The sequence below is a fragment of the Pieris napi genome, chromosome 18 (assembly GCF_905475465.1).
Source record: "Pieris napi chromosome 18, ilPieNapi1.2, whole genome shotgun sequence".
NCBI lineage: Eukaryota > Metazoa > Arthropoda > Insecta > Lepidoptera > Pieridae > Pieris > Pieris napi.
The window spans coordinates 7889800-7907158 of NC_062251.1; positions in this window are offsets into that span (position 1 = coordinate 7889800).

Below are 17359 nucleotides of genomic sequence, written 5' to 3' on the forward strand. Positions count from 1 at the left end.
TGTTTGAAACAATATCCTGATAAGTCTAATGATTGCTTATACATTCCGGAGGTTCTTTGATCTAATATTTCAAGCGCTGTCATAATGACGTAAAGGCGGGTCATTTAGGCATTCGAAAAACGGGTTTTAGAGTAAAACAGTTATGTAAAACGCCACGTCGGTCAATGTGAAATTTGTGCAAAATTTAAAGTTTCTTAACGTTTACCTTTTGGTCACATGGGTCATGAAAGACATGTTAATAGACCGTGGCAAATTATATCATTAGATTTAATGGGACCGGTTCCAAGAAGCAAAAGTGGTACCACTAAGCTTTTAGTTATAACCTGTTTTTTTTTGTAAATTTTTTTTACTATTTCCACTTAGAACTGGTAAAGCAGATAAGATGTGCAGTATTGTTGAAAACCATTTTTTTACTTTTTGATGTTCCACAAGCAATTATTTCTGATAATGGTAAGCAATTTGAATCAAAATTGTTTAAAGAATTAGTCAATAGTTATAAATCTCAAATTTGGTATACTCCTAATTATCATCCACAGAGTAACCCTACAGAGCGAGTGAATAGGGTTATTGGCACAATATCAAGTTTCATTACTACTAAGCAAAATAATGAATGTGATTTACATTTACAAAGTTTTGCTCATGCTGTAAGGACTTCAGTTCATGAAACCACAGGCTACACTCCATCCATCCTCTTCTTTGGCAGAGAAACAGCTATTCCCCCCAAGATATAAAAAATATTACTTCTATCAATTCATTCAAATCGAAGCTAAGTGAATATGTTAAACAAAATTACTTTTAAATTCATTTCTTATAATTTTTAATTCATATTTCTTTGTTTGCTTTTATTTTTAAATTTATTGCATGTACGGCTATATTTTATTGTGATTATTTTAAGAACGACTACAATGTTATGTTAATCTAGAGTATTATTCTCATGTAAGTGACATTTTTTGTCTATTTGAGAAAAGACAAAAACCAAAAAAGTCTTTAAACCTAAGTTACAAGTAATTCGTATGATCAATTAATATGTTTAACAAATCTTTAAGTATTGATGAAAAAGAATTTCTAGTAGCTAATAAGAAGCTTTTTGACAGAAAGTCACAGTTTTCCTTTATTGTGCAAACTGTAGTGAGTGGCTAGATGGCGAGGAGCAGCCAAGACCAATTAACAATTCATTCATAAAACAAAGAAATGGAGAATTTGGAAACCTTTTGATTGTTGGTGATAAATGCTATGAAAATACTTCAAACCTACTAACTCCACTCCAAAACCCCATGACTCCAACAGAACATCTTTATAATGAATCTCAAATACGAAGCAGAAATATGATGAAAAGGACATATGGTGTTTAGAAAAATCGGTTCCCCACTTTGTCCAAAAAGGTTTTGCTTGATGTATTTTATATGCTTTGAACTTGGCGATCATTGATTGTAAGAAAGCTGAAATCCCAGAATGTATGGAAATTATAAATGCCAACTCAGTCACATATTTCAAACAAAGCGTCTTACAAACTTTTGCAACGTACAATGGATATGGAATATATTAAATTAAAGCAAGATTTCCCAACGCCTTGGGATATTTAATGCTAGATAGAATGCTCAAAATTAAAACTGCTTATCAGCAACAATGTCCGAAATGCCTCGTTCACCAAATAGTTTACAAAACTTTGAATGGAAAGTGGTTCAAGAATGCTTAGATCTTTTAAGAACTCTTGAAAAACTTACTGCAGCCTAAACCGGAGAGAAACATCCAACATTGTTAGTCAGGAACAGTGATTCCTTTGATTAGAAATGTTCAAGCAGCACTGGTAAAAAGATCGTAAATACGGGCATTGGTCAAGAACTAAAAAAAATATTTGAGTTGATACATATCAAACGTGCTTAAGTCCACTATAATCATATTTCAATGTTTTTGATACACTTGCTTTTACGCGCGAAAATAAATATTTCATTTCAGAACAAATTAAACAAAGTCCACTCTTATTCATTGAAATAAACAAAATATTAGTTTTTTTTTCATTGTTGCTTAAGTCACAATGTCGGTAAAAATCAAACTCGCCTAAGTCCGATTCGACCAATGACAGACAGCTCTGCGCATTGTCATGGCCGCCATCGTTTGCATAAACTAGTGGAGTTCGTATCGTGTGCTTTAATTTTTATCAAATTATGGAAGAAAAAATAAGTGTTGTGAAACCAGAATTAGCTAAAAAAAGTCAACGTTGACGCTTAATGAAAAACATAAGAAAAGACAAAAGGACTTGTAAGTTTACTAATCTAATTTCACTTTGTTTGAGTCGTGTTGTGGTCACGTAGTGATTCATACCGTTCCATAACAGGGCCGGACTTCAAATACTAGTAGATATTAACAACTCCGGGTTCACAATTTTTTTGTGTTTATAAAATGGAAAGTATATATTTTACTATTATTTTTACTTAGTTACCCAAAATAAACCTTTTTAAGCAACGTTTTTTTAAATTAAGGGTTTATATTAATAAGAAAAATCTAATAATAAATTATTAAATAAATTTCCTTACCTAAATATTTTAACTATTTATATTTTTTTATAATTATATTGATAATATTTGTTTCTTAAGTTAGTATTACTGCTTTCAGGTACTCTGCAAAAAGCTTGCCAGAAAAACCGAAGTGTCAACACAACAAAAAAAGTATATACAAATGTGATACGTTAAATTCAAACGAAATTTTTTACTTTCACAATAAGTTTTACAGTCATCCTAATAAAATTAGTCAGGACAACTATATTTTGCAACATTTAGTTTTGAACCCTGTTAAAAGGAAACGCCCAAGAAATAATACTCGAAATGAGCGCACTTTTTCAAAACAGTATTTTATTAGTAAGCACAAGACCAAAGAAAAAGTTCTTGTCTGCCTCGCTGCATTTTGTGGGATATTAAAAATTAAACAGGGCCGTATAAAAAGGGTTGCTAATCGATTCGCAGCAACAGCAGAAACCCCATCAGAAAAACGTAGAGGAGACCGAAAGTTCTTCGATATCCGCTCGAAAAGAGAAGCTGTGCAGAAATTTGTGATGAAAATTGAACAGTGTAACGAACGTCTTCAAGAGAATATCATAAGAACAAGAGCAGCAGGAGAACGAGACATAGCCACAGTAGGAGCAGAGGAACAATAATTTCAATTTATACATGTAAGTAATATCACATAGTTTTATAAAAGTTAATTAATATATCAATGAGAAAATGGCACAAAGCTCTCCACATTTCTTCAATAATTGTACAATTTTTTTTATATTATTTTTATTTAACCTCCATTGAAAATTATTTTGCACTAATTAATCAATGTGCTATGATAACATGTTTTTCAGTTCCTCTTTCTAATATTTAAACGATTAAATTATTATTTTCAGTAAAATGCCACCGAAAAAATCTAACCTCAACAACGCGAGCAGCAAAGGGTCACGACGCAAACGTGTTGAAAGAGCTCAGCAATTACCAGAACAAATCGAAACAAGAAATGCAGCTCAAAGAATCAGGACTGCAGAAAGTCGTGCACAAGAATCTCAAGAGCAGCGTGACGAACGTCTGCAACAGAATATTACGAGAACAAGAGTGGCACGAGAACGAAACATAGCTACAGTACGAGTACAAGATCGACAAAGGCAACGGATCAGCCGCTCATTAACACGTGCATCATTCGTTCGGCTTGCCTTTGAATATGCACCAGATATTAACTACTCAGCGCATTCAAAAATTGCTATCGGTGGAATGGATAAAGTATGTAAATATTGTCAGGCATTGAAATTTCGGAATGAAGCAGCCGGCATGTGCTGCGCATCAGGAAAAGTTGTGCTGTCACCTCTACCCGCTCCGCCGGAGCCTTTATTATCCCTTCTTACTAGCAATTCAGATGATTCCAAATTATTTTTGCGTAAGATACGCAAATTTAATTCTTGCTTCCAAATGACGTCATTTGGGGCAACTATCTTTGCCTTCCCTCTGAAGCCTTATTTGATGAAGCCATTTGGAGGACAAAATTTAACACAAAGAGAAAAAAAAATTAATTACCGGTTGTCTCGAGCTAGACGTATTGTTGAAAACGCTTTTCAAATATTCGGAAAACCAGTGCCTTATTTCCCAAACACTGTTGATAAAATTGTAAAAGCTTGTTGTGCTTTACACAACTGGCTCAGAATCATCAAAAGTTCGATATTAGAACATACAATGGACTTTGAAGACACTCTCACATATTTTGTAGAAGGGAGCTGGAGACAGTTACCTTCAAAGGGACTTGTGCCAATACCTAGACACATGTGAAATAGTGAGTGAAATGAATATGACGGCTCATTGGTCTAGTGGTTAGTACCCCTGACTGCGAATCCATGGGTCCCAGGTTCGATCCCCGGCTGAGACAAACATCGATGTGATGAGCATTTGGTGTTGTGCTTAGGTCTTGGGTGTTTAAATATGTATTTATATATTTATCTATCTATAATATGTTTGTATATCCGGTGCCTAGTACCCATAACACAAGTTTCACCAGCTTAGCATGGGACTAGGTCAATTGGTGTGAATTGTCCAATAAAAAAAAAAAAAAAAAAAAAAGTGAAAACCATTCGTCGCAAAACGCACGTCAGATCAGAGAAAAGTTTGCAGACTATTTTATAGACGAAGGATCTGTCTCCTGGCAGGCACGAATGATACATTAATTTTTATGTAAGAAAGAAATCATACCATATTACTCTGCGTCTTTCTATTTTCTAGCTTTACGCTTCGTAACACATCGTGTAGTATGTCGAACCATTTTACATTCGGCTTGTATATGGAATCTGCTCCAGCTCGAGATTTCATTGATTCTTTACCTCTTGTGAATAAGTTGATCTTATGTTTTTAGAAAAATTGTGGTTATTATTATAACTTCAACACCCCCACCCCTCACACACGCACATGCACATACATTTACCAAAAAATAAAAAGCGATTCTATTTTGATTCAACTTGAAAATCAAGTAGAAATCGGCCATAATAGATGACACCATCGGCCATCTTGGTTGGAAGAAGAAGTTTGACAAGTGAAAAGTCGTTCGTCATCGTTATTAATAAATTGTTTGATTGTGAAATTGTAAAAAGGAATTGATAATTTTATAATAAACTTTTAATGTCGTTTCTTTGTTTTCAGGTATTGTTATAGTGTTATTTAGGTTTAGAATAATGTAATTAGTATAGTGTGTTAATAATAAAATAAATATCCTTGTTTTCAGAGAAACACAATTGTTTATTTGAATCAATTCCATATAAAAAGAAATATAATCTTATATATATACCACCAGATAGAGCTCATTCTGTAGTATATGCAAAACATATTAATATAATTAAATTTTATTCTTTAAATAACGTCTATAACAAAAATATTTTTATCCAAAATTGTAAAACTTCACTTAAACAACACTAATAAAAGGTACTAGTGGCCCTTATTGATAAGTTATATATATACCACCAGATAGAGCTCATTCTGTAGTATAATAGCATGAGCAAAACATATTAATATAATTAAATTTCACTCTTTAAATAACGTCTATAACAAAAATATTTTTATCCAAAATTGTAAAATTCACTCGAATAACACTAATAAAGGGTATTATTGGCCCTTATTGATAAGATATACATATACCATTCAATAGAGCCCGTTCCAAAGTACATTAATATATATACTTTACTTAATATAAATTAGATTTCTGCCTGTAATAACGGTAATAGCAACGCTTATTTGTAAAACATTTTAAAAGTTCTTATTAGATTAACACTGACAAGGAGATCAACTGACCCTTATTAATACCATCTATACCATTTCAAACCATTATTTAAATATCGATCAAAGCCAAACATGTTTGCTATGAGAACCCCAACTAAAAACAAGCTATCGCCATCCACAAGCGCGACGGATAAAGAGACCTAGTCAGAGTTGCCCTCCGTACGAGAGCCTGCCCTGACCCCGGTTAACGAAGCTCAGATAAGTATGGGGGAGAAGAAAGCCACCATGTCACAAACAGAAGAAGGTAAGAAAATCATAAATAAAGTATACAGATCCCGAATAACGGAGGCAGCGTCTCTACAACAGAGCGCGCTCGCACAGCTGAACGCAGCGAAAAACCTAAAAGGAGAAATCAAAATCGCAGTAACAACCGCAGTGAAAAGGCTGTATGAGCTAGTAAGGGACGGAGAAATCCAAGATAAAAACAAGAGGGAGGACCAGCCGACCAAAGACATGAACAAAGTGGAAGCCAAGGAAGGGGAATTGGAATTGGACAAAAGAATTGAGAAACTGGAAACAATTAGCAAAAGCTTTGAGAAAATGGTTACAGAAAGTGAAGAGAGAGTCATGGCAAAGTTGGGGGAAATCCGTAGCTATGCAGAAGTAGCAGCAGTTGCGAGGACTGAGCCGAGGAATGACTGTGCCAGAACTGCAACCAATGACCGAAGGGAAGGTGGACTGTATTCCCTGATTGTCGAGCCCGGGGAAGAGACCGAAGCGGCAGGGATGGGTTCGCAGCTCCACAGCCCCGGAGCAGTCCGGGGGGGGGGGGGGGGGGGAGGTAGGCCAAGTAGGCAGGGGCAACAAAAAAAAAACATCCTATCTAAGTATGATGATATCCCCGTACCGTCCTACGTAACCCAAAAAATCGTCTTTTGTCACCAAAATTGGCGAATCTGGTATTTCAGTGGAATTGTAAAGTATTCGTAGTAAAACATCCGATAACATTTCTGATCAATTAATTATTTCCGTCTATTCTAGCTATGTTGGATTTTAGATTTTTAGGAATTTATAATTCCTAAAAATCCGGTATATAAACTCTTTTAATAACATCTCGACCTTGTTTCAAATTACCGGACATTCATCCCAGACTTCTCAAAGATTGCAAAACCCCTCACTTTACTACTTCAAAAGGTTCAAACCTTCTATCATAGGAAAAAAAAGCAATTAGCTTGCAAACTCCTCAAAGGAAAACTTATTTCAGCACCAGTCCTAATCTTCACGAAACCCTTCATTCTTACGACAGATTCTTCTAACCATGCTCTCTCCTTTCACAAGGAACAATGAGTCAAGAAAGACCTACTGCTTTCGCATCCCGTACTCTCAATATAAGCGAATCCATCTACAATACAACTGAAAAAGAGTTGTTGGCTATCATATTTAGCTGTAAGACATTCAGACCATATTTATATGGGCGAAAATTCCAAATCGTAACAGAGCATAGACCACTTAAGTGGCTATTCAATCATAAAGATCCTTCCAGTAAGCTGCGACGGTGGCGCCTCAAGCTTGAGGAATACGATTACGAAATCATTTATAAAAAAGGAAAATTAAATTCCATCGCCGATGCTATATCCAGCTATCCCGTAAATCTTATATTGCCAAAAGAAAATGCTAATAACATTTCAGGTCTTCAAGAAGCCGCACTAGATTCAGGCCAAACGGATCCTCTCGTCACTCTCCACATTTCCATCTCTCAGGGCATGTCAATAAGCAGAAAACTCGGTTCTGGGGCACTGATAATCCACGCATTATTCAAGAAACACCTTTACACCCACTAACAGTTACTGTATGGTGTGGCATGTGTGTTGACATAGTGACCCTATTTTTTTGAAGACGCTGGAGGCAATGCGACAGAACCATGTTACGTGAGTTTTTGATACCCAGTTTGGACGAATTGGGGCTGGAGTATATCTGGTTTCAACAAGACGGCGCTACGGCACACACAGCGCACGACACTATCGACTTAGGTAGGAACGGTTTTCCAGGCCGAGTTATCTCTCGTTTTGGCGATTTGCCTTGGCCTGCAAGATCACCCGATCTGACGAATCCAGACTTCTTTCTTTGGGGATTTTTGAAATCTCGGGTGTATGTGAACAAGCCACAGACTCTCGCAGCTCTAAAAGAAAACAGGGCTCAAATGTTCATCAACTCTGGAGGTCGTCATTTAAAAGACATCATCTTTAAATCCTAATGGTACAAAATTTAGTGGCACAAATATACATTTAATAAAACCTAACTAATCGCTAATTTAGAAAAAATGTTATAGCTGAACCAAATAGGGTCTTTACTTTTACCCCACCCAGTACTACTAATTATACCTACCCCTTAAAAACTTTTGTTTGGACAAAAACCCTCTAGTCCTGATTCAATTAGCAATACAAATCCTGATACCACATACCCTGAGTATCACAATGCTAACTCATAGATTAAAATACTCAAGAGAAAAAGTCCTCGAATGTATTATGAAAGCTAAAGAGAGATCAAAACAATATTACGACTCTTACAAGACCCATATAAAATAGGCGATTAGGTATATGTAAAAAATCATTTAAGACTCCGAAAAGCACGTTCCCCGTATGGAAAGGCTATACATATATATATCTAGCGTTGGCTTCATCTGGAATAGCTGCGAGAAGGTCTGCTAGAAGGCGGGCGAACTGAACATTCTGCCTTGAAATTACCATTATACTTGAAAATCAACGAAACCAACATCGCCAAAAATAGCGCAATGGCCAAAATACTACAGGTATGCAAATTAAGGGATTGCGATGTATGCACAATGGCCCATAAGATATCACTGGAGACACTGGACAGAGCGTTGATAAATCTTCATGACAGCCAAAATATTTTTGGTGGGTCCATGATTCTGTTGGTCATTGTCAGATTCTTCCAGTTATTCCCCGATTGAACTGGTGCTGATAAACTAAACGCATGCCTAAAGGCTACCACTGACGATACGTCCATTAATCCGAATGGAGTAGTCGTCCAAAATCGTCCCATGAATGGTAAAAAAATATTCCATTTGGATGGACGTCAGGCAGCTCTGGACTTAAAAATAGAATATTTATTTCAAGTCTTCGATCATTAATATAGGTACAATAGGCTGTAAAAACTCAACTGAAGCGTACGAGTGGGGTATACTGGACTAAACTGGTTTTCAGGCTATAAAAGCACGGCGCGTGGTGTGGCGCACTCACCTCCAACGACGCCACTCGCCCGTTCGCCCCGCCCACCGCGTCGGAAACATCGCAGCCAACCAATACCGCGCGCGACCCGTCCGTCGCGCCTCCCTTTCCGCATCGCGCGTCAAACGTGACGTCATCGGAATGTGCCACGGACGTCGCCGCTCACCCGTCCGTCCCGCTTCACCGCGCACCTACTGACGCGCTATTCAGTGCAAGTTCGACGCGTAATAGTGAAAGTGATATCGAAAATATGAGTGCCGCTAACATAGGCCCGACGCCTAATTACCGCGAGTGCAGTAGTGTGGACGAATTGTTAATCATGCTCGATCGGGATCCGGGTCCTGGCGCCGCATCCTCGCCGCGGACGGCATACGAATCGGATCTGATATTTTTAGCTCAGTCCTTTGCATGCTCGTTCGCGTCGCGGGGGATGCTGCGCGCTATGGCCCGCTATGCCAAGACGCGAGAAGAGGCGCTGCGTAATAGCGGCGCTTTACAATCACCTCTGACAGACGCTGAACAACGGGAGTTGGCGCAGGTCCGCGACGAGTGTCGCCTGCCGGCGCGCACCCCAGTCACCCCCGTGCGCCGCCCTTTTTCAGCCGTGGACCCCGGCTCGGAAGGTGAGTCCGTGGCAAAGCGCCCGTGTGCATTCAACACCCATAGTGCGTTAGGCTTCCCTGGCGACCCTCGGCTGGCGCCAGGTCGCCGCCTTGATATGGGAGGGCCATCGGCACAGCCACCTGGCGCTGTTCCACCGCCCGCCGCACCAACTGACACTGACATTAACATTAATATTGACGCCTCACTACCGGGACCCGCTGCCGCTCCCGTCGCCTCCGCTGACGACGGCGCCGCTTCAGCACCGGACGCACCGACTTACGCAAGGATGGTGACTGCGCCGACGGTCCAGGCGCAGCCCCCTAGAGCTCCCGCGGCCCCCAAGAGATCCGACTATCCGCCGATAGTTATTGAGTGCCTCCCCAATTATGTACATCATTTGGGGAGGATCAGTCAGCTGTTGGGGCGGCCGGCTAATGCCAGGGCATACGGGAAGGGTTACCGTATTACCCCCGAATCCGGCGATGAGTACCGGGTGGTCCAACGCTACCTTTCGGACCTGGAGAAGGAGGACCGCCGGGTCTCCTGGTTTTCCTACTCACTGCCCGCAGAACAGGATCTCAAGGTGGCGATTCGGGGGATACCGGTTACAACCGACCCCGAGGAGCTGGCCCAGGCGCTGCGAGACCGCGGGTACGAGCCTGACTATATCCGCCCGATTCGGGCCCGGAAGGGCCGACCCGGCTGCATTTTCCTTGCAGTGATGCGGCGCACTCCAGACATCACCCCTGCCATATACAATATTACCGAGCTGTTGTATATGACGGGGGTCACCATTGAAGCCTGGCGCGGGAAACAGGGTCCCGCGCAATGTCATCGCTGCCAGTCGTTCAGGCACTCCTCGGTCAATTGCCATAGGCGAATGGCGTGTGTTCGCTGCGCGGGGGAGCATCGCGCGGCTGACTGCACCAGACCGAGGGAAGTGCCGGCGACCTGCGCCAACTGCGGGGGGCCTCACCCCGCATGCCACTCAACTTGCCCGATGCGCAAGGAGGAGGAGCGGAACCGGCGCGCGGGCACGTTCGCCCGAACGGCGCCGCCTCGCCCCTTGCGCCAACGCCTCAACGAGCAAAGCCGAAACCAACATCCGCCCATGGGCGCGCCGCCTTCGGCCGCCCCTCTGACGTCTGCCGCCGCTCCTACGGTCGACGATGAGGGCTTCGCCACGGTGCGACGCCGCACGAGACGAGGCGGCCGCAAGCGGGGCCCCGCCGCGCCTTCGCTTGCCGCGCAGGAGGCGAGCCGCGCTGCCGCACTTCATGCGGTTTCTGCGGGCGTTGCCAACCGCGCCGCTGCCGCAGCCCCAGCGCCAGCACCAGCACCAGCACCACCTCCGCGCGCGCGCACCAGGTCCCGCGCGCGCCGTCCCCAAATGGAGGAGGCACTGGCGGCCATCGCTAACATACTCCAGGCCGTGCAAGCCGGAGACGACCCAGCCCCGCTTTTTAGGAGAGCGGCATCGGCCCTCAAGGGCCCTACCCGAGGTCGCAGCCGCAGATGATGGGGGGCCTTCGGCTCCTACATTGGAACGCGCGCGGCCTCGCAAATAAGGCCACCTACTTAAAACATCTCTTGAACTCGCAGGACATTGACGTCGCCCTGATCAGTGAGACGCACCTCACGGAAGCAGCCAGGTTGCGCATCCCGGGGTTCGAGACCTATCGCCAACACCACGTCGACAAGTAAGAGAAATAATAAAAGACCTATTGAATAAAAAATAATTAGAGAGCCTGACTTTCTAATTATTCTGAGTATTCTAGTCAAATTTTACTTGTAAAGAAAAAAGACGGGTCAGATAGGATTTGTGTCGATTTTAGGACCCTAAACTCAGAGACAGTCAAATATCACTACCCGCTTCCCTTAATTGAGGACAATATTTATCGGCTAGGTAAAGCACCTATTTTACTTGCAATGGTCAGGTAAGGCCGAGCTCGCACAAGATACGAATGCATTGATAAAAACGTTTTAAAATGCAATATCTTTGTTTGGTACGCCCATGTCAATTGTAGCCGATCGTGGACGAATGTATGAGAATAGTTTATTTGTTAAATGGAATAAAGATTTAGGTTGTAAATTACATTTCACAACACCTGAGATGCATCAAAGTAATGGTCAAGTTGAACGATATTGTAGAACAGTAATGAATATGATTTGTGTTGAGTCTAATTACGGAAAAGAAAAGTGGTCTAATATCTTATGGAAACTACAGCTCACCTTGAACATTACTATGCAAAAATTTACTAAATTGGCACGTATGAATTTGTTAGTTGATAGTAATATAGCAACGCCTGTTATTAAATCTTTAGTGCGAGATGTTGCTTTAGAAGCCACCAGTCCAAACCGAGAGTCGCTACGTGAACTTGCCCGTCAACAGGCCTCACAGCGATTAGAGGAAAACCGTGTATCTCAAGATGCTCGCGTCAATAAAAATCGCAGGACACCAAAATCATTCCAAAAGGGCGTGTAGAGGTGTAATTAACACTAAAGGCGATTTTGTATTGGTGCAAAAGGCGAGTCAATCTGTTGGCAAGCTAGACTCCTGTATGCGCGGACCATATGTGGTTTTAGCGGTGTTGTCGCAGGGCATGAACTAAAATTGGTCGCTGGTTTCTATGGTAAGACCATGCTGATGCCCTGGCGCGGGGTATGGACCCATGATGTGTGTGCCGCATTCTTTGAGAGTAAGTAATTTTTACTTGCCTTTTTCAAAACTTGTATTTGTTGATAAATGTTTTGTGAGAACTGACATTTTATTAGGACTGCTTTTCATATACTTAGAACCTAATTTTATTAAAGACCTGCGGGAGTCTTGTATGATAGTAATGGAGTCACTCTTACTATCAAAAGCAATGGAGTCGCTCTTGCTTAGTGTGTTATACAGTAATGGAGCCACTCTTACTGTTGAAAGCAATGGAGTCGCTCTTGCTTAGTGTGTTGTACAGTAATGGAGTCACTCTTACTGTTGAAAGCAATGGATTCGCTCTTGCTTAGTGTGTTGTACAGTAATGGAGACACTCTTACTGTTGAAAGCAATGGATTCGCTCTTGCTTAGTGTGTTGTACAGTAATGGAGTCACTCTTACTGTTGATAGCAATGGAGACACTCTTGCTATGTGAAATAAATGAAATAATGGATGCGCTCTTATTTCAATTTGATATTGTGTTCTACACAATTAGTCATTTCGAGTGATGTTGTGTCGAAAGTAATGGATGCGCTCTTACTTTCGATGTAAGTAATGTTAATTTAACGTTATAATAATCAAAATGACGTGATTTTAGGTGGCGATGATGATGACGATAGTCCTTCCTCACAACAACCGCACGCGATAGCAGTCATCTCCTGATCTAGTTTCAAGGCGCCAGACGGGCGAGGACGCACCGTCGTCAGGAGAGGCCGTATAGGCTGTAAAAACTCAACTGAAGCGTACGAGTGGGGTATACTGGACTAAACTGGTTTTCAGGCTATAAAAGCACGGCGCGTGGTTTGGCGCACTCACTTCTTCGCCGCCTCGCACTGAATAATATAGACGTCACTTACAGTTATTGTTGTTGAATTTGTGGTCATGTGTTCTTTATTAATTAATAGTAGTTGTGTGGTAAATTTCGTGTAATCTAATTTGTTTTTTTTAAGTAATTTTATTTGTTAATTTCTTACTGTACATTAAAATTAGGAGTTTATATTAACATGGTTAACAAATTGCTTAATTACTTATTTAATATATTTGAACCGACTTTATATTGTGTTACAGGTTAAGGCATCAGAAAGATCTGGTGCAGGAACAGCAGAAATTCATGTCCCTAAGTTGTGGTACTATAGTGAAATGTTCTTAGCAGATGTGGATGTACACAAGATCAGTGAATTCCATCCTCGATGACATGCCATTTGAAGATAGTGCTGAGATACATGCATACGTTATACTATTTTATCATCTTTTTTTTTTTAAACTCTTGCCAACTGACACCTTCCCCATTAAAATATTGCGCAAAGGCTTCCCTTACATTTTTTGCATTACTGCTGGCATTCCTATCTATATATATATAAAAGAAAGTCGTGTTAGTTAAACCACTTATAACTCAAGAACGGCAGAACAGATTTGGCTGAAAATTGGTAGGGAGGTAGCTTAGAGCCAGGAGACGGACATAAGACTTTTTATCCCGTTCGACAGCGTTCCCGTGTGACTTGACATGAAACGTCAGTCACTATAAAACTTGGTATAACAAAAAAGAATTAGACTTGGAATAACAAAACGCAAATGACAGCTATGTAATGACGTATGGATGACAATTTGATATTTGTAAGAAATCAATAATAAAAACTATTTCTATTAAATAAATAATTAACAATTATAATATTGTAATAATAGTATTATTGCCCATTCGTATAAACAGTGAAGTGAACTATAAAACTCGGTATGGTTAAAAATTTGAGTTTTGAAATAAATTTTTAGGTGAATTGAAGTTTAATTAATAATGCCGCGACCAAGACAATCGAATCTTTCCCGACAAAGCCGTAATGCAAGAAGAATACGAAATACTGCAAATGAAAGGACTGAAGAAAAATAAGAAATTGCACGTGAACAGCGCCGCAATAGTATGGCTCGACTTCGTGCTTCTCAATCACGAGAGCAAAGTGAAGCAGCCCGTGAAACAGCTCGGTTGGCAATGCAGGATCGTCGAGCGAACAACAGAGGTCAACAAATAGATAAATTGCGACGCAGAACAAGATATTTATCAAGTGCTGATTTGAATCGAGCAGCGTTTCAATACGATTGCAGCAATGATTACAGCTTGCATCCTAGCGTTTGCATTGGGCACATGGACATTGTTTGCGAGTAGTGTGGTGCATTAAAATTTTCCGGAGAAACGCCTGGATTATGCTGCCTTAATGGTAAAGCGAAATTGCCATTGTTGACTCCGCCACATGAGCCATTGTATTCATTGCTTTGTGGCACAACAATCACGCCACTTTCTTGCAAATACTCAAAAATACAATAGTTGTTTCCAAATGACGTCTTTTGGGACAGATCGTAGAACGAGGATTTAATCCGACATTTAAGGTATTTATTTTTGTACTTACATAGAATGTAGTTAAAGAATAACTTACTTTATCTATTGGTATGTATTATATTTGCTAATTCTGAACTCTACTCTCCCACCGAAAAAAGTGTAACCCAGTTAATACTGTCTGGTTTTTATTTTGTAGATACAAGGACAGATTCATCGAATTGGATCATTACTACCTTTCGAAGATACACAGAATAAATTTTTACAAATATATTTCATGGGCAACATGGAAGAACAATTTGATCGACGCCTAGGGATCAATGCAGGAATGAAGAGAGCAATTCTTCAAGACTTGCAGTGTCTGCTTCATGAACATCATGCGTTGGTCAGGTTGTTTAAGAGTGCTTAAGAGCGCATGCCAAGTGATGACTATAAATTTGTCATCAAAGCAGATAAACAACCATCTGGAACACACGAAAGGACATTTAATGCTCCAACAGTAGACGAAGTTGCCATCCTGATTGTTGGTGAACAATTGGAAAAACGCGATATTGTGCTTACACGTCGCAATAATACTGGGCAACTGCAACAAATATCTGAAACTCATCGATCATATGACGCATTGCAATACCCGCTGATGTTTTGGCAAGGAGAAGATGGATATTATTTTAATATTAATATGATAAATCCATTGAATGGTGAGTATCAGTATCATAGTTTGCCTTTGAAATGGTGAATTTTCAAATAATACAAAAATACGAAAGTACAATGAAAGTTAGCTCAATGAATTATTACGCATATCGTTTGATGATTCGTCAAAATGCTGACAACTATTTGCTGCGGTTTCGTCGATTGTTTCAGCAGTATTGCGTTGACATGTATGTAAAAATAGAAACGGAACGTTTAACATTCATTAGGTTGAACCAAGCCAAACTGCGTTCTAAGGAGTACACCCATTTACGTGATGCAGTTAGTACTGAAGGAAATGCAGCTAATATTGGTCGATAAACTATTCTGCCGGCGACGTACATTGGTTATCCACGTCATATGCATGAATATGCACAAGATGCAATTTATGTTCGTCATTACGGTCGGCCAGATCTCTTTATTACTTTTACCTGTAATCCAAAATGGATAGAAATCACTCAATTACTGCTTCCCGGACAAACATCAAGTTATAGACACGACATCACAGCACGTATATTCAGGCAAAAAATTCGGTCCCTGATGAACTTTATTGTTAAACAACGCGTCTTTGGAGATACTCGATGCTGGATGTATTCAAACGAATGGCAAAAGCGTGGCCTGCCGCACGCACACATTCTTATTTGGTTAGGAAATAATTCAGCCTGACCAAATAGATCATCTATGTGCCGAGATTCCTGATTATGAAGTCGATCCAGACCTACATGATGTTGTTACTACTAATATGATTCATGGACCGTGTGGTGCCATTAATCCCCAATCATGCATGGTCGATGGCACTTCATCCCGGCCTACTCCCCAAATTTTGGAAATTTATGGGAGACGGGTGTGAAGTCTATTAAGCACCACCTTCGAAGAATCCTTAATACTAACCTTACCTATGAAGAGCTTACGACGGTTCTCTGTGGAATTGAGGCGTGCTTGAACTCAAGACCGCTTTGCCCGCAGGAAGACAGCACGTTGGAACCATTAACTCCGGGTCATTTTTTAATAACTGAAGCTCCTGTAACCGTGCCTGATGTGAACGTGAAAGACGCTAAAATAAGTAACCTGACACGTCGGCAGTACACGCAAAAACTGCTGAACGACTTCTGGTCAAGATGGCAAAAAGAATACTTGACGCGGCTGCAACAAAGACCGAAATGGTTAAAACGCGAAGACGAATTCAAAATAGGAGACATTGTCCTCATAAAACAGGACAATTTGCCACCAGGAAAGTGGCATATGGGACGAATAATCGATAAGCATCCTGGCCCCGACGGTCTTACCAGAGTCTATAGTGTAAAGAGTGGTGATCATATAGCAAAGCGATGCGTAACCAAATTATGTCCATTGCCCATCGAAATAGATTAGTGCTATATAGTTGTTAAAATTTATTATTGTACTATTCTTCTTTGTATAAATTCTTCTGACCGCACCATATTAACTTAATAATTGTTGTAGAAGCAAACTCAAAGCATGTAAGTTTAAGCATGCACCTATAAGTTTTGTTAATTTTACTTATTTTGAAAGGACTTCAGTAGTCCTTTGGTGGGTGGCTTATGGTGATTCTATTTTGCAATTTAAATCTAAAAATATGTAGTCTCAATTATTTTAACGATGAAATTTAGTTGCCAATATACATTTGTGAAGTAAAGACGTGTTTCTCTAAACGATCCGCCGGCACGACACAAACTAGACCTTACGACCTAACCAATGATAAAAGTCCGTTCATTGTCCAAGTCTCCCGGGAAGTAGACGACCCATCTTCCGGAGCTTCTTTACGTGCTATAACATTCGGTCAGTTTATGCATAAGGACAAAATTAGTTCTTCAAAGATTGGTACGCGAAGCCATTGAAATAAAAAAACACCCTAATTTCAATAGAGAAGACGGCCTAAAATTGTCAAACACCTGGGATCCAATAATATCCTGTTAGCTTTTTATTTATATCCTGTTCAATTTTAGTTAAAGAAATATAATCATGCTATGGCACAGTTGCTTAGTTTACTTACTCTGTGGTTTTACGGAACTGACGTCAAAACCAAACAGGAGAGGGATCGTGTCGAAGTGGGGAA